Source organism: Dermacentor andersoni, unplaced genomic scaffold, assembly GCF_023375885.2.
Source record: "Dermacentor andersoni unplaced genomic scaffold, qqDerAnde1_hic_scaffold ctg00000039.1, whole genome shotgun sequence".
Classification (NCBI taxonomy): Eukaryota; Metazoa; Arthropoda; class Arachnida; order Ixodida; family Ixodidae; genus Dermacentor; species Dermacentor andersoni.
Window position 1 is genome coordinate 14538202 of NW_027314752.1, and position 19594 is coordinate 14557795.

Here is a 19594-nt window from a genome sequence, read left to right on the forward strand (position 1 = left end):
CGTGATTTAAAATTCTGAACATTTTCTCTTCAAAGGATGCGACACTGCGTTTCTCTCAAGACAAACTTTCAGGTGTCATGTCGCACGTCTTAATCAATAACCTTCCTTTGTTCATCAAGGCGGACGTTTTCCTCTAATATCGTTAAAGAAACTTCGGGGCAGCAAATTCGTTAAATGCAATATATCCTGTAGTATGTGAAATGTATTCCACAGCGACGCCTCATAGGTGCGTGATTTAAAATTCTGAACATTTTCTCTTCAAAGGATGCGACACTGCGTTTCTCTCAAGACAAACTTTCAGGTGTCATGTCGCACGTCTTAATCAATAACCTTCCTTTGTTCATCAAGGCGGACGTTTTCCTCTAATATCGTTAAAGAAACTTCGGGGCAGCAAATTCGTTAAATGCAATATATCCTGTAGTATGTGAAATGTATTCCACAGCGACGCCTCATAGCTGCGTGATTTAAAATTCTGAACATTTTCTCTTCAAAGGATGCGACACTGCGCTTCTCTCAAGACAACCTTTCAGGTGTCATGACGGACGTCTTAATCAATAACCTTCCTTTGTTCATCAAGGCGGACGTTTTCCTGTAATATCGTTAAAGAAAATCGGGGCCAACAAATTCGGTAAATCCAATATATCATGTAGTATGTGAAACGTATTCCACAGCAACGCCTCATAGGTGCGTGATTTAAAATTCTGAACATTTTCTCTTCAAAGGATGCGACACTGCGCTTCTCTCAAGACAACCTTTCAGGTGCCATGTCACACGTCTTAATCAATAACATTCCTTTGTTCATCAAGGTGGACGTTTTCCTATAATATTGTTAAAGAAAATTCGGGCCAGCAAATTTGTTAAATGCATTATATCATGTAGTATGTAAAACGTATTCCACAGCGACGCCTCATAGCTGCGCGTTTTAAAATTCTGAACATTTCCTCTTCAAAGGATGCTACACTGCGTTTCTCTCAAGACAACCTTTCAGGTGTCATGTCGCACGTCTTAATCGATAACCTTCCTTTGTTCATCAAGGCGGACGTTTTCCTTTATTATCGTTAAAGAAAATCCGGGCCAGCAAATTTGTTAAATTGAATAGATGATGTAGTATTTGAAACCTATTCCACAGCGACGCCTCATAGCTGCGTGAATTAAAAATTCTGAACATTTTCTCTACAAAGGAAGCGAAACTGCGTTTCTCTAAAGACAACCTTTCAGGTGTGATGTCGCACGTCTTAATCAATAACCTTCCTATGTTCATCAAGGCGGAAGTTTTCCTGTAATATCGTTAAAGAAAATCTGGGCAAGAAAATTGCTTACCTGGAATATAATATGTAGAATGTGTAACGTATTCCACAGCGACGCCTCATAGCTGCGTGATTTAAAATTCTGAACATTTTGTCTTCAAAGGATGCGACACAGTGTTTCTCTCAAGACAACCTTTCAGGTGTCATGTCGCACGTCCTAATCAATGACCTTCCTTTGTTCATCAAGGCGGACGTTTTCCTGTAATATCGTTAAAGAAAATTCGGGCCAGCAAATTCGTTAAATGCAATATATCATGTAGTATGTGTAACGTATTCCACAGCGACGCCTCATAGCTGCGTGACTTAAAATTCTGAACATTTTTTCTTCAAAGGATGCGACACTGCGTTTCTCTCATGACAACCTTTCAGGTGTCATGTCGCACGTCCTAATCAATGACCTTCCTTTGTTCATCAAGGCGGACGTTTTCCTCTAATATCTTTAAAGAAAATCTTGGCCAGCAAATTCGTTAAATGCAATATATTATGTAGCATGTGAAACGTATTCCACAGCGACGCCTCGATGCTCCGCCATTAAAAATTCTGAACATTTTCTCTTCAAAGGAAGCGACACTGCCTTTCTCTCAAGACAAACTTTCAGGTGTCATGTCACACGTCTTAATCAAGAATTTTACTTAGTTCCTGAGAGCGGAAGTTTTGCTCTAATATCGTTAAAGAAAATCCGGGCCTGCAAACTGGTTAGATGCAATATATTATGTAGCATGTGTAACGTATTCCACAGCGACGCCTCATAGCTGCGTGATTAAAAATTCAGAACATTTTCTCTTCAGAGGAAGCGCCACTGCGTTTCTCTCAAGACAACCTTCCAGGTGTCATGTCGCACGTCCTAATCAATGACCTTCCTTTGTTCATCAAGGCGGACGTTTTCCTGTAATATCGTTAAAGAAAATTCGGGCCAGCAAATTCGTTAAATGCAATATATCATGTAGTATGTGTAACGTATTCCACAGCGACGCCTCATAGCTGCGTGACTTAAAATTCTGAACATTTTTTCTTCAAAGGATGCGACACTGCGTTTCTCTCAAGACAACCTTTCAGGTTCATGTCGCACGTCCTAATCAATTACCTTCCTTTGTTCATCAAGGCGGACGTTTTCCTCTAATATCTTTAAAGAAAATCTGGGCCAGCAAATTCGTTAAATGCAATAGATCATGTAGTATGTGAAACGTATTCGACAGCGACGCCTCATAGCTGCGTGATTTAAAATTCTGAACATTTTCTCTTCAAAGAAAGCGCCACTGCGTTTCTCTCAAGAGAACCTTTCAGGTGTCATGTCGCACCTCTTAATCAATGACATTCCTTAGTTCCTCAGGGCGGAAGTGTTGCTTTCATAACGTTAAAGTAAATGTGGGCCAGCAAATTATTTAGATGCAACATATAATGTAGCATGTTTACCGTATTCTTCTGTGACGCATAATTCCAGCGTGATTTAAAATTCTTAACATTTTCTCTTCAAAGAAAGCGCCTCGGCGTTTCTCTTAAGACAACCTTTCAGGTGTCATGACGCACATCTTAATCAATAAACTTCCTTTGTTCATCAAGGCGGAAGTTTTCCTCTAATATCGTTAAAGAAAATCCGGGTCAGCAAACTGGTTAGATGCAATATATTATGCAGCACGTGTAACGTATTCCACAGCGACGCATCACTGATGCGTGATTTAAAATTCAGCAATTTTTCTCTTCAAAGGAAGCGCCACTGCGTTTTTCTCAAGACAACGTTTCAGGTGTCATGTCGCACGTCTTCATCAATAACTTTCCTTAGTTCATCAGGGCGGAAGTTTTACTCTAATAACGGTAAAGAAAATGCGGGCCAGCAAATTGGTTAGATGTAACATATTAAGTAGCATGTGTAACGTATTCCACAGCGATGCCTCATAGCTCCGCCATTTAAAATTCTGAACATTTTCTCTTCAAAGGAGGTGCCACTGCGTTTCTCTCAAGACAACCTTTTAGGTGTCATGTCGCACGTCTTAATGAATAACATTCCTTAGTTCCTGAGAGCGAAAGTTTTGCTCTAATATCGTTAAAGAAAATCCGGGCCAGCAAATTCGTTACATGCAAAATATCATGTAGTATGTGAAACGTATTCCATAGCGGCACCTCATAGCTCCATGATTAAAAATTCTGAAGTTTTCCTCTTCAAAGGAAGCGACACTGCGTTTCTCTCAAGACAAACTTTCAGGTGTCATGTCACACGTCTTAATCAAGAACTTTCCTTAGTTCCTGAGAGCGGAAGTTTTGCTCTAATATCGTTAAAGAAAATCCGGGCCAGCAATTTCGTTAAATGCAATATACCATGTAGTATGTGAAACGTATTCCACAGCGACGCCTCACAGCTGCGTGACCTAAAATTCTGAACATTTTTTCTTCAAAGGATGCGACACTGCGTTTCTCTCAAGACAACTTTCAGGTTCATGTCGCACGTCCTAATCAATTACCTTCCTTTGTTCATCAAGGCGGACGTTTTCCTCTAATATCTTTAAAGAAAATCTGGGCCAGAAAATTCTTTAAATGCTATAGATCATGTAGTATGTGAAACGTATTCGACAGCGACGCCTCATAGCTGCGTGACTTAAGATTCTGAACATTTTCTCTTCGTAGGATGCGACACTGCGTTTCTCTCAAGACAACCTTTCAGGTGTCATTTCGCACGTCCTAATCAATGACCTTCCTTTGTTCATCAAGGCGGACGTTTTCCTCTAATATCTTTAAAGAAAATCTGGGCCAGCAAATTCGTTAAATGCAATAGATCATGTAGCATGTGTAACGTATTCCACAGCGACGCCTCATTGCTGCGTGATTTAAAATTCAGAACATTTTCTCTTCAAAGGAAGCGCCACTGCGTTTCTCTCAATACAACCTTTCAGGTGTCATGTCGCACGTGTTAATCAATTATATTCCTTTGTTCATCAAGGCGGAAGTTTTTCTCTAATATCGTTAAAGAAAATCCGGGTCAGCAAACTGGTTAGATGCAATATATTATGTAGCATGTGTAACGTATTCCACAGCGACGCCTCATAGCTGCGTGATTTAAAATTTAGAACATTTTCTCTTCTAAGGAAGCGAAACTGCGTTTCTCTCAAGACAACCTTTCAGGCGTCATGTCGCACGTCTTAATCAATAACCTTCCTTTGTTCATCAAGGCGGAAGTTTTCCTCTAATATCGTGAAAAAAAATCCGGGCTAGCAAATTCGTTTAATGCAATATATCACATAGTACGTGAAACGTATTCCGCTGCGACGCCTCATAGCTGCGTGATTTAAAATTCAGAACATTTTCTCTTCAAAGGAAGCGCCACTGCGATTCTCTCAAGACAACCCTTCAGGTGTCATGTCGCACGTCTAAAGCAATAACCTTACTTTTTTCATCAAGGCGGAAGTTTTCCTCTAATATCGTTAAAGAAAATCCGGGTCAGCAAACTGGTTAGATGCAATATATTATGTAGCATGTGTAACGTATTCCACAGCGACGCCTCATAGCTGCGTGATTTAAAATTCTGAACATTTTCTCTTCAAAGGAAGCGCCACTGCGTTTCTCTCAATACAACCTTTCAGGTGTCATGTTGCCCGTGTTAATCAATTATCTTCCTTTGTTCATCAAGGCGGAAGTTTTCCTCTAATATCGTTAAAGAAAATCCGGGTCAGCAAACTGGTTAGATGCAATATATTATGTAGCATGTGTAACGTATTCCACAGCGACGCCTCATAGCTGCGTGACTTAAAATTCTGAACATTTTTTCTTCAAAGGATGCGACACTGCGTTTCTCTCAAGACAACCTTTCAGGTTCATGTGGCACGTCCTAATCAATTACCTTCCTTTGTTCATCAAGGCGGACGTTTTCCTCTAATATCTTTAAAGAAAATCTGGGCCAGAAAATTCGTTAAATGCTATAGATCATGTAGTATGTGAAACGTATTCGACAGCGACGCCTCATAGCTGCGTGACTAAAAATCTGAACATTTTCTCTTCGTAGGATGCGACACTGCGTTTCTCTCAAGACAACCTTTCAGGTGTCATTTCGCACGTCCTAATCAATGACCTTCCTTTGTTCATCAAGGCGGACGTTTTCCTCTAATATCTTTAAAGAAAATCTGGGCCAGCAAATTCGTTAAATGCAATAGATCATGTAGTATGTGAAACGTATTCCACAGCGACGCCTCATTGCGGCGCGATTTAAAATTCAGAACATTTTCTCTTCAAAGGAAGCGCCACTGCGATTCTCTCAAGACAACCCTTCAGGTGTCATGTCGCACGTGTTGATCAATAATCTTCCTTTGTTCATCAAGACGGAAGTTTTCCTCTAATATCGTTAACGAAAATCCGGGCCACAAATTGGTTAGATGTAACATATTATGTAGCATGTGAAACGTATTCCACAGCGACGCCTCATTGCTGCGTGATTTAAAATTCAGAACATTTTCTCTTCAAAGGAAGCGCCACTGCGTTTCTCTCAATACAACCTTTCAGGTGTCATGTCGCACGTGTTAATCAATTATCTTCCTTTGTTCATCAAGGCGGAAGTTTTCCTCTAATATCGTTAAAGAAAATCCGGGTCAGCAAACTGGTTAGATGCAATATATTATGTAGCATGTGTAACGTATTCCACAGCGACGCCTCATAGCTGCGTGATTTAAAATTTAGAACATTTTCTCTTCTAAGGAAGCGAAACTGCGTTTCTCTCAAGACAACCTTTCAGGCGTCATGTCGCACGTCTTAATCAATAACCTTCCTTTGTTCATCAAGGCGGAAGTTTTCCTCTAATATCGTTAAAAAAAATCCGGGCTAGCAAATTCGTTTAATGCAATATATCATATAGTACGTGAAACGTATTCCGCAGCGACGCCTCATAGCTGCGTGATTTAAAATTCAGAACATTTTCTCTTCAAAGGAAGCGCCACTGCGATTCTCTCAAGACAACCCTTCAGGTGTCATGTCGCACGTCTAAAGCAATAACCTTACTTTTTTCATCAAGGCGGAAGTTTTCCTCTAATATCGTTAAAGAAAATCCGGGCCAGCAAATTGGTTAGATGTAACATATTATGTAGCATGTGCAACGTATTCCACAGCGTCGCCTCATAGCTCCGCCATTTAAAATTCTGAACATTTTCTCTTCAAAGGAGGTGCCACTGCGTTTCTCTCAAGACAACCTTCTAGGTGTCATGCCGCACCTCTTAATCAATACCATTCCTTAGTTCTTGAGAGCAAAAGTTTTGCTCTAATATCGTTAAAGAAAATCCGGGCCAGCAAACTGGTTAGATGCAATATATTATGTAGCATGTGTAACGTATTCCCCAGCGACGCCTCATAGCTGCGTGATTTAAAATTCAGAACATTTTCTGTTCAAAGGAAGCGCCACTGCGTTTCTCTCAAGACAACCTTCCAGGTGTCATGTCGCACGTCTTAATCAATAACCTTCCTTTGTTCATCAAGGCGGAAGTTTTCCTATAATATCGTTAAAGGAAATCCGGGTCAGCAAATTGGTTATATGCAATATATTATGTAGCATGTGTAACGTATTCCACAGCGACGCCTCATATCTGCGTGATTTAAAATTCTGAACATTTTCTCTTCAAAGGAAGCGCCATAGCGTTTCTCCCAAGACAACCTTTCAGGTGTCATGTCGCACGTCTTAATCAATAAGCTTCCTTTGTTCATCAAAGTGGACGTTTTACTCTAATATCGTTAAAGAAAATACGGGCCAGCCAATTCGTTAAATGCAATATATCATGTAGTTTGTGAAACGTATTCCACAACGACGCCTCATAGCTGCGTGATTCAAAATTCTGAACAATTTATCTTTAAAAAAGCACCACTGCGTTTCTCTCAAGGCAACCTTTCAGGTGTCATGTCGCACTTCTTAATCAATAACCTTCCTTTGTTCATCAGGGGGGGCGTTTTCCTCTAATATTGTTAAAGAAACTTGGGGCCACCAAATTCGTTAAATGCAATATATTATGTAGTATTTGAAACCTATTCCACAGCGACGCCTCATAGCTGCGTGGTTGAAAATTCTGAACATTTTCGCTTCAAAGGAAGCGCCACTGCGTTTCTCTCAAGACAACCTTTCAGGTGTCATGTCGCAAGGCCTAATTAATAACCTTCCTTTATTCATCAAGGCGGACGTTTTCCTCTAATATCGCGAAACAAAATCCGGGCGAACAAATTGGTTAACTGCAATATATCATGTAGTATGTGAAACGTATTCCACAGCGATGCCTCATAGCTGCGTGATTTAAAATTCTGAACATTTTCTCTTCAAAGGAAGCGTCACTGCTTTTATCTCAAGACAACCTTTCAGGTGTCATGTCACACGTCTTAATCAATAACCTTCCTTTGTTCATCAAGGCGGAAGTTTTCCTCTAATATCATTAAAGAAAATCCGGGCCAGCAAATTGGTTAGATGCAATATATTACGTAGCATGTGTAACGTATTCCACAGCGACGCCTCATAGCTGCGTGATTTATAATTCTGAACATTTTCTCCTCAAAGAAAGCGCCACTACGTTTCTCTCAAGACAACCTTTCAGGTGTCATGTCGCACGTCCTAATCAATAACATACCTTTGTTCATCAAGGCGGAACATTTCCTTTAATATCGCGAAAGAAAATCCGGGCCAGCCAATTCGTTAAATTCAATATTTCATGTAGTATGTGTAAAGCATTCCACAGCGACGCCTCATAGCTCCGTGATTTAAAATTGAGAACATTTTCACTTCAAAGGAAGCGCCACGGCGATTTTCTCAAGACAACGTTTCAGGTGTCATGTCGCACGTCTTAATCAAAAACCTTCCTTTGTTCATCAAGGCGGAAGCTTTCCTCTTATATCTTTAAAGAAAATCCGGGCCAGCAAATTGGTTAAATGCTATATATTATGTAGTATGTGAAACGTATTCCACAGCGACGCATCCGAGCTGCGTGATTCAAAATTCAGAACATTTTCTCCTCTAAGGATGCGACACTGCGTTTCTCTCAAGACTACCTTTCAGGTGTCATGTCACACGTCTTAATCAATGACCTTCCTTTGTTCATCAAAGCGGAAGTTTTCCTCTAATGTTGGAAAGAAAATCCGGGCCGGCCAATTCGTTAAATGCAATATTTCATGTAGTATGTGAAACGTATTCCACAGCGACGCCTCATAGCTGCGTGATTTAAAATTCAGAACATTTTCTCTTCTAAGAAAGCGAAACTGCGTTTATCTCAAGACAACCTTTCAGGTGTCATGTCGCTCGTCTTAATCAATAAGCTTCCTTTGTTCATCAAGGTGGACGTTTTCCTCTTATATCTTTAAAGAAAATCCGGGCCAGGAAATTGGTTAGATGCTGTATATTATGTAGTATGTGAAACGTATTCCACAGCGACGCCTCATAGCTGCGTGATTTAAAATTCAGAACAATTTCTTTTCAAAAGAAGCGAAACTGCGTTTCTCTCAAGACAACCTTTCAGGAGCCATGTCGCACGTCTTAATCAGTAACCTTCCTTTGTTCATCAAGGCGGAAATTTTCCTCTAATATCAATAAAGAAAATCCGGGGCAGCAAACTGATTAGATGCTATATATTATGTAGCATGTGTAACGTATTGCACAGCGACGCCTTATAGCGGCGCGATTTAAAATTCAGAACATTTTCTCTTCAAAGGAAGCGCACTGCGATTCCCTCAAGACAACCTTTCAGGTGTCATTTCGCACGTCCTAATCAATACCCTTCCTTTGTTCATCAAGGCGGAAGTTTTCCTCTAATATCATTAAAGAAAATCCGGCCCAGCAAATTCGTTAAATGCAATATATTATGTAGTATGTGAAACGTATTCCACAGCGATGCCTCATAGCTGTGTGATATAAATTCTGAACATTTCCTCTTCAAAGGAAGCGCCATTGCGTTTATCTAAAGACAACCTTTCAGGTGTCATGTCGCACGTCTTATTCAATAACCTACCTTTGTTCTTCAAGGCGCATGTTTTTCTCTAATATCGTTAATGAAAATCCGGGCCAGCAAATTCGTTAAAAGCAATATATAATGTAGTATATGAAACGTATTCCACAGCGACGACTCATAGCTGCGTGATTCAAAATTCTGAACGTCTTCTCTTCAAAGGATGCGACACTGCGTTTCTCTCAAGACAACCTTTCAGGTGTCATGTCGCACGTCTTAATCAATAACCTTCCTTTGTTCATCAAGGCGGAAGTTTTCCTCTAATGTCCCGAAAGAAAACCCGGGCAAGGAAATTCGTTAAATGCAATATATCATGTAGTATGTGAAACGTATTCCACAGCGACGCCTCATAGCTGCGTGATTTAAAATTTTGAACATTTTCTCTTCAAAGGATGCGACACTGTGTTTCTCTCAAGACAACCTTTCAGGTGTCATGTCGCACGTCCTAATCAATAACCTTCCTTTGTTCATCAAGGCGGAAGTTTTCCTCTAATGTCCCGAAAGAAAATCCGGGCATGCAAATTCGTTAAATGCAATATATCATGCAGTATGTGAAACGTATTGCACAGCGATGCCTCATAGCTGTGTGATATAAATTCTGAACATTTCCTCTTCAAAGGAAGCGCCATTGCGTTTATCTCAAGACAACCTTTCAGGTGTCTTGTCGCACGTCTTAGTCAATAACCTACCTTTGTTCTTCAAGGCGCATGTTTTTCTCTAATATCGTTAATGAAAATCCGGGCCAGCAAATTCGTTAAATGCAATATATCATGTAGTATGTGAAACGTATTCCACAGCGACGACTCATAGCTGCGTGATTCAAAATTCTGAACATTTTCTCTTCTAAGAAAGCGAAACTGCGTTTCTCTCAAGACAACCTTTCAGGTGTCATGTCGCACGTCTTAATCAATAACCTTCCTTTGTTCATCAAAGCGGAAGTTTTCCTCTAATGTCCCGAAAGAAAATCCGGGCAAGCAAATTCGTTAAATGCAATATATCATGTAGTATGTGAAACGTATTCCGCAGCGACGCCTCATAGCTGCGTGATTTAAAATTCAGAAGATTTTCTCTTCTAAGAAAGCGAAACTGCGTTTATCTCAAGACAACCTTTCAGGTGTCATGTCACACGTGTTAATCAATAACCTTCCTATTTTAATCAAGGCGGAAGTTTTCCTCTAATATCGTTAAAGAAAATCCGAGTCAGGAAACTGGTTAGATGCAATATATTATGTTGCATGTTTAACGTAGTCCACAGCGACGCCTCATAGCTGCGTGATTTAAAATTCAGAACATTTTCTCTTCAAAGGAAGCGAAACTGCGTTTCTCTCAAGACAACCTTTCAGGTGTCATGTCGCACGTCTTAATCAATAACCTTCCTTTGTTAATCAAGGCGGAAAATTTCCTTTATATCACGAAAGAAAATTCGAGCGAGCCAATTCGTTAAATGCAATATTTCATGTAGTATGTGAAACGTATTCCACAGCGACACCTCATAGCTGCGTGATTTAAAATTCTGAACATTTTCTCTTCAAAGAAAGCGAAACTGCGTTACTCTCAAGACAACCTTTCAGGTGTCATGTCGCACGTCTTAATCAGTAACCTTCCTTTGTTCATCAAGGCGGATAATTTCCTCTAATATCACTAAAGAAAATCCGGGCAAGCAAATTCGTTAAATGCAATGTATCATGTAGTATGTGAAACGTATCATGTAGTATGTATCTTAATCAATAACCTTCCTTTGTTCATCAGGGCGGGCGTTTTCCTCTAATATCGTTAAAGAAACTTGGGGCTGCCAAATTGGTTAAACGCAATGTATAATGTAGTATTTGTAACGTATTGCACAGCGACGCCTCATAGCTGCGTGATTTAAAATTCAGAACATTTTCTCTTCAAAGGAAAAGCCACTGCGATTCTCTCAAGACAACGTTTCAGGTGTCATGTCGCACGTCTGAATAAATAACCTTCCTTTCTTCATCAAGGTGGAAGTTTTCCTCTTATATCTTTAAAGAAAATCCGGACCAGCAAATTGGTTAGATGCAATATATTAGGTAGCTTGTGTAACATATTGCACAGCGACGCCTCATAGTTCTGTGATTTAAAATTCAGAACATTTTCTCTTCAAAGGAAGCGCCACTGCGTTTCTCTCAAGACAACCGTAGAGGTGTCATGTCGCACGTTCTAATCAATACCCTTCCTTTGTTCATCAAGGCAGAAATTTTCCTCTAATATCACTAAAGAAAATCCTGGTCTGCAAACTGGTTAGATGCAATATATTATGTAGCATGTGTAACGTATTCCCCTGCGACGCCTGAAATCTGCGTGATTTAAAATTCTGAACATTTTCTCTTCAAAGAAAGCGCCACTGCGTTTCTTACAAGAGAACCTTTGGGGTGTCATGTCGCACGTCTGAAGAAATAACCTTCCTTTGTTCATCAAGGCGGAAGTTTTCCTCTAATATCATTAAAGAAAATCCGGGCCAGCAAATTGGTTAGCTGCAATATATTAGTTAGCATATGTGTAACGTATTCCACAGCGACGCCTCATAGCTGTGTGATTTATAATTCTGAACATTTTCTCTTCAAAGGAAGCGTAACTGTGTTTCTCTCAAGACAACCTTTCAGGTGTCATGTCGCACGTCTTAATCAGTAACCTTCCTTTGTTCATCAAGGCGGAAATTTTCCTCTAATATCATTAAAGAAAATCCGGGCCAGCAAATTCGTTAAATGCAATATATCATGTAGTATGTGAAACGTATTCCACAGCGACGCCTCATAGCTGCGTGATTTAAATTCTTAACATTTCTTCTTCAAAGGAAGCGCCATTGCGTTTATCTCAAGACAACCTTTCAGGTGTCATGTCGCACGTCTTAGTCAATAACCTTCCTTTGTTCTTCAAGGCGCACGTTTTTCTGTAATATCGTTAATGAAAATCCGGGCCAGCAAATTCGTTAAACGCAATATATCATGTAGTATGTGAAACGTATTCCACAGCGACGCCTCATAGCTGCGTGATTCAAAATTATGAACGTCTTCTCTTCAAAGGATGCGACACTGCGTTTCTCTCAAGACAACCTTTCAGGTGTCATGTCGCACGTCTTAATCAAAAACCTTCCTTTGTTCATCAAGACGGAAGTTTTCCTCTAATATCCCGAAAGAAAATCCAGGCAAGGAAATTCGTTAAATGCAATATATCATGTAGTATGTGAAACGTATTCCACAGCGACGCCTCATAGCTGCGTGATTTAAATTTTTGAACATTTTCTCTTCAAAGGATGCGACACTGTGTTTCTCTCAAGACAACCTTTCAGGTGTCATGTCGCACGTCCTAATCAATAACCTTCGTTTGTTCATCAAGGCGGAAGTTTTCCTCTAATGTCCCGAAAGAAAATCCGGGCAAGCAAAATATCATGTAGTATGTGAACCGTATTGCACAGCGATGCCTCATAGCTGCGTGATTTAAAATTCAGAACATTTTCTCTTCAAAGGATGCGACACTGCGTTTCTCTCAAGACAACCTTTCAGGTGTCATGTCGCACGTCTTAATTAATAACCTTCCTTTGTTCATCAAGGCGGAAGTTTTCCTCAAATGTCCCGAAAGAAAATCCGGGCAAGCAAATTCGTAAATGCAATATTTCATGTAGTATGTGAAACGTATTCCACAGCGACGCCTCGTAGCTGCGTGATTTCAAATTCAGAACATTTTCTCTTCAAAGGATGCGACACTGCGTTTCTCTCAAGACAACGTTTCAGGTGTCATGTCGCACGTTTTAATCAATAACCTTCCTTTGTTCATCAAGGCGGAAGTTTTCCTCTAATGTCCCGAAAGAAAATCCGGGCAAGCAAATTCGTTAAATGCAATATATGATGTAGTATGTGAAACGTATTCCGCAGCGACGCCTCATAGCTGCGGGATTTAAAATTCAGAAAATTTTCTCCTCAAAGGAAGCGCCACTATGTTTCTCTCAAGACAACCTTTCAGGTGTCATGTCGCACGTCTTAATCAATAACCTTCCTTTGTTCATCAAGGCGGAAGTTTTCCTCTAATATCATTAAAGAAAATCCGGGCAAGCAAATTCGGTAAATGCAATGGATCATGTAGCATGTGAAACGTATTCCATAGCGACGCCTCTTAGCTGCGTATTTCCAAATTCTGAACATTTTCTCTTCTAAGAAAGCGAAACTGCGTTTCTCTGAAGACAACCTTTCAGGTGTCATGTCGCACGTCTTAATCAATAACCTTCCTTTGTCCATCAAGGCGGAAGTTTTCCTCTAATATCATTAAGGAAAATCCGGACCAACCAATTCGTTAAAGGCAATATAACATGTAGTATGTGAAACGTATTCCACAGCGACGCCTCATAGCTGCGTGATTCAAAATTCTGAACAATTTATCTTTAAAAGAAGCGCCACTGCGTTTCTCTCAAGGCATCCTTTCAGGTGTCATGTTGCACGTCTTAATCAATAACCTTCCTGTGTTCATCAGGGCGGACGTTTTCCTCTAATATCGCGAAACAAAATCAGGGCCAGCAAATGGGTAAATGCAATATATCATGTATTATGTGAAACGTATTCCACAGCGACGCCTCATAGCTGCGCGATTTAAAATTCTGAACATTTTCGCTTCAAAGGAAGCGTCCCTGCTTTTTTCTCAAGGCAACGTTTAAGGTGTCATGTAACACGTGTTAATCAATAACCTTCCTATTTTAATCAAGGCGGAAGTTTTCCTCTAATATTGTTAAAGAAAATCCGAGTCAGCAAACTCGTTAGATGCAATATATTATATAGCATGTGTAACGTAGTCCACAGCGACGCCTCATAGCTGCGTGATTTAAAATTCAGAACATTTTCTCTTCAAAGGAAGCCAAAATGCGTTTCTCTCAAGACAACCTTTCAGGTGTCATGTCGCACGTCTTGATCAATAACCTTCCTTTGTTAATCAAGGCGGAAAATTTCCTTTATATCGCGAAAGAAAATCCGGGCGAGCCAATTCGTTAAATGCAATATTTCATGTAGTATGTGAAACGTATTCCACAGCGACACCTCATAGCTGCGTGATTTCAAATTCTGAACATTTTCTCTTCAAAGGAAGCGAAACTGCGTTACTCTCAAGACAACCTTTCAGGTGTCATGTCGCACGTCTTAATCAATAACCTTCCTTTGTTCATCAAGGCGGAAGTTTTCCTCTAATATCATTAAAGAAAATCCGGGCAAGCAAATTCGGTAAATGCAATGGATCATGTAGCATGTGAAACGTATTCCATAGCGACGCCTCTTAGCTGCGTGATTCCAAATTCTGAACATTTTCTCTTCTAAGAAAGCGAAACTGCGTTTCTCTCAAGACAACCTTTCAGGTGTCATGTCGCACGTCTTAATCAATAACCTTCCTTTGTCCATCAAGGCGGAAGTTTTCCTCTAATATTATTAAGGAAAATCCGGACCAACCAATTCGTTAAAGGCAATATAACATGTAGTATGTGAAACGTATTCCACAGCGACGCCTCATAGCTGCGTGATTCAAAATTCTGAACAATTTATCTTTAAAAGAAGCGCCACTGCGTTTCTCTCAAGGCATCCTTTCAGGTGTCATGTTGCACGTCTTAATCAATAACCTTCCTTTGTTCATCAGGGCGGACGTTTTCCTCTAATATCGCGAAACAAAATCAGGGCCAGCAAATGGGTAAATGCAATATATCATGTATTATGTGAAACGTATTCCACAGCGACGCCTCATAGCTGCGCGATTTAAAATTCTGAACATTTTCGCTTCAAAGGAAGCGTCCCTGCTTTTTTCTCAAGGCAACGTTTAAGGTGTCATGTAACACGTGTTAATCAATAACCTTCCTATTTTAATCAAGGCGGAAGTTTTCCTCTAATATTGTTAAAGAAAATCCGAGTCAGCAAACTCGTTAGATGCAATATATTATATAGCATGTGTAACGTAGTCCACAGCGACGCCTCATAGCTGCGTGATTTAAAATTCAGAACATTTTCTCTTCAAAGGAAGCCAAAATGCGTTTCTCTCAAGACAACCTTTCAGGTGTCATGTCGCACGTCTTGATCAATAACCTTCCTTTGTTAATCAAGGCGGAAAATTTCCTTTATATCGCGAAAGAAAATCCGGGCGAGCCAATTCGTTAAATGCAATATTTCATGTAGTATGTGAAACGTATTCCACAGCGACACCTCATAGCTGCGTGATTTCAAATTCTGAACATTTTCTCTTCAAAGGAAGCGAAACTGCGTTACTCTCAAGACAACCTTTCAGGTGTCATGTCGCACGTCTTAATCAATAACCTTCCTTTGTTCATCGAGGCGGAAGATTTCCTCTAATTTGCGAAAGAAAATCCAAAAAGCAAATTCGTTAAATGCAATATATCATGCGGTACGTGAAACGTATTCCACAGCGAAGCCTCATTGCTGCGTGATTTAAAATGGTGAACATTGTCTCTTGAAAGGAAGTGCCACTGCGTTTCTCTCAAGACAACCTTTCAGGTGTCATATCGCACGTCTTAATCAATAACCTTCCTTTGTTCATCAGGGCGGGCGTTTTCCTCTAATATCGTTAAAGTAACTTGGGGCCACCGAATTGGTTAAACACAATGCATTATGTAGTATGTATAACGTATTGCACAGCGACGCCTCATAGCTGCGTGATTTAAAATTCAGAACATTTTCTCTTCAAAGGAAGCGCCACTGCGATTCTCTCGAGACAATGTTTCAGGTGTCATGTCGCACGTCTGAATAAATAACCTTCCTTTGTTCATCAAGGTGGAAGTTTTTCTCTAATATCTTTAAAGAAAATCAGGGCCAGCAAATTGGTTAGATGCAATATATTAGGTAGCATGTGTAACGTATTCCACAGCGACGCCTCATAGTTCTGTGATTTAAAATTGACAGCATTTTCTCTTCAAAGAAAGCGCCACTGCGTTTCTCTCAAGACAACATTTCAGGTGTCATGTCGCATGTCTTAATCAGTAACCTTCCTTTGTTCATCAAGGCGGATATTTTCCTCTAATATCACTAAAGAAAATCCGGGTCAGCAAACTGATTAGATGCTATATATTATGTAGCATGTGTAACGTAGTCCACAGCGACACCTCATAGCTGCGTGATTTAAAATTCAGAACATTTTAATGCCACTGCGATTCTCGCAAGACAACCTTTCAGGTGTCATGTCGCACGTCTGAATAAATAACCTTCCTTTGTTCATCAAGGTGGAAGTTTTTCTCTAATATCTTTAAAGAAAATCCGGGCCAGCAAATTGGTTAGATGCAATTTATTAGGTAGCATGTGTAACGTATTCCACAGCGACGCCACATAGTTCTGTGATATAAAATTGAGAACATTTTCTCTTCAAATGAAGCGCCACTGCGTTTCTCTCAAGACAACCTTAGAGGTGTCATGTCGCACGTTCTAATCAATAACATTCCTTTGTTCATCAAGGCGGAAATTTTCCTCTAATATCAATAAAAAAAATCCGGGTCTGCAAACTGGTTAGATGCTATATATCATGTAGTATGTGAAACGTATTCCCCAGCGACGCCTCATAGCTGCGTGATTTAAAATTCAGAACATTTTCTCTTCAAAGGAAGCGAAACTGCGTTTCTCTCAGGACAACCTTTCAGGAGCCATGTCGCACGTCTTAATCAATAACCTTCCTTTGTTCATCAAGGCGGAAATGTTCCTCTAATATCACTAAAGAAAATCCGGGTCAGCAAATTGGTTAGATGCAATATATTATGTAGCATGTGCAACGTATTCCACAGCAACGCCTCATAGCTGCGTTATTTAAAATTCAGAACATTTTCTCTTCAAAGGAAGCGAAACTGCGTTTCTCTCAGGACAACCTTTCAGGTGTCATGTCGCATGTCTTATTCAATAACCTTTCTGTGTTCATCAAGGCGGAAGTTTTCCTCTAATATCGCGAAAGAAAATCCAAAAAGCAAATTCGTTAAATGCAATATATCATGCAGTAAGTGAAACGTATTCCACAGCGACGCCTCATTGCTGCGTGATTTAAAATTCAGAACATTTTCTCTTCAAAGGAAGTGCCACTGCGTTTCTCTTAAGACAACCTTTCAGGTGTCATATCGCACGTCTTAATCAATAACCTTCTTTTGTTCATCAGGGCGGGCGTTTTCCTCTAATATCGTTAAAGAAACTTGGGGCTGCCAAATTGGTTAAACGCAATGTATTATGTAGTATTTGTAACGTATTGCAGAGCGACGCCTCATAGCTGCGTGATTTAAAATTCAGAACATTTTCTCTTCAAAGGAAGCGCCACTGCGATTCTCTTAAGACAACGTTTCAGGTGTCATGTCGCACGTCTTAATCAATAACCTTCCTTTGTTCATCAAGGCGGAAGTTTTCCTCTAATGTCCCGAAAGAAAATCCTGGCAAGCAAATTCGTTAAATGGAATATTTCATGTAGTATGTGAAACGTATTCCACAGCGACGCCTCATAGCTGCGTGATTTAAAATTCAGAACATTTTCTCTTCAAAGGAAGCGCCACTGCGATTCTCTCGAGACAACGTTTCAGGTGTCATGTCGCACGTCTGAATAAATAACCTTCCTTTGTTCATCAAGGTGGAAGTTTCTCTCTAATATCTTTAAAGAAAATCAGGGCCAGCAAATTGGTTAGATGCAATATATTAGATAGTATGTGTAACGTATTCCACAGCGACGCCTCATAGTTCTGTGATTTAAAATTGAGAGCATTTTCTCTTCAAAGAAAGCGCCACTGCATTTCTCTCAAGACAACCTTTCAGGTGTCATGTCGCACGTCTTAATCAGTAACCTTCCTTTGTTCATCAAGGCGGATATTTTCCTCTAATATCACTAAAGAAAATCCGGGTCAGCAAACTGATTAGATGCTATATATTATGTAGCATGTGTAACGTAGTCCACAGCGACACCTCATAGCTGCGTGATTTAAAATTCAGAACATTTTAATGCCACTGCGATTCTCTCAAGACAACGTTTCAGGTGTCATGTCGCACGTCTGAATAAATAACCTTCCTTTGTTCATCAAGGTGGAAGTTTTCCTCTAATATCTTTAAAGAAAATCCGGGCGAGAATATTGGTTAGATGCAATATATTAGGTAGCATGTGTAACGTATTCCACAGCGACGCCTCATAGTTCGGTAATTTAAAATTCAGAACATTTTCACTTCAAAGGAAGCGTCCCTGCTTTTTTCTCAAGACAACCTTTCAGGTGTCATGTCACACTTGTTAATCTATAACCTTCCTATTTTAATCAAGGCGGAAGTTTTCCTCTAATATTGTTAAAGAAAATCCGAGTCAGCAAACTGGTTAGATGCAATATATTATGTAGCATGTGTAACGTAGTCCACAGCGACGCCTCATAGCTGCGTGATTTAAAATTCAGAATATTTTCTTTTCAAATGATGCGAAACTGCGTTTCTCTCAAGACAACCTTTCAGGTGTCATGTCGCACGTCTTAATCAATAACCTTCCTTTGTTAATCAAGGCGGAAAATTTCCTTTATATCGCGAAAGAAAATCCGGGCGAGCCAATTCGTTAAATGCAATATTTCATGTAGTATGTGAAACGTATTCCACAGCGACACCTCATAGCTGCGTGATTTAACATTCTGAACATTTTCTCTTCAAAGGAAGCGAAACTGCGTTACTCTCAAGACAACCTTTCAGGTGTCATGTCGCACGTCTTAATCAATAACCTTCCTTTGTTCATCAAGGCGGACGTTTTCCTCTAATATCGTTAAAGAAACTTCGGGGCTGCAAATTGGTTAAATCCAATATATCATGTAGTATGTGAAATGTATTCCACAGCGATGCCTCATAGCTGCGTGATTTAAATTCTGAACATTTCCTGTTCAAAGGAAGCGCCATTGCGTTTATCTCAAGACAACCATTCAGGTGTCATGTCGCACGTCTTAATCAATAACCTTCCTTTGTTCATCAAGGCGGAAGTTTTCCTCTAATGTTGGAAAGAAAATCCGGGCCAGCCAATTTGTTAAATGCAATATTTCATGTAGTATGTGAAACGAATTCCACAGCGACGCCTCATAGCTGCGTGATTTAAAATTTTGAACATTTTCTCTTCAAAGGATGCGACACTGCGTTTCTCTCAAGACAACCTTTCAGGTGTCATGCCGCACATCTTAATAACCTTGCTCTGTTCATCAAGGCGGACGTTTTCCTCTAATATCGCGATAAAAAATCCGGGCCAGCAAATTGGTTAAATGCAATATATCATGTAGTATGTGAAACGTATTCCACAGCGACGCCGCATAGCTGCGTGATTTAAATTCTGAACATTTCCTCTTCAAAGGAAGCGCCATTGCGTTTATCTCAAGAC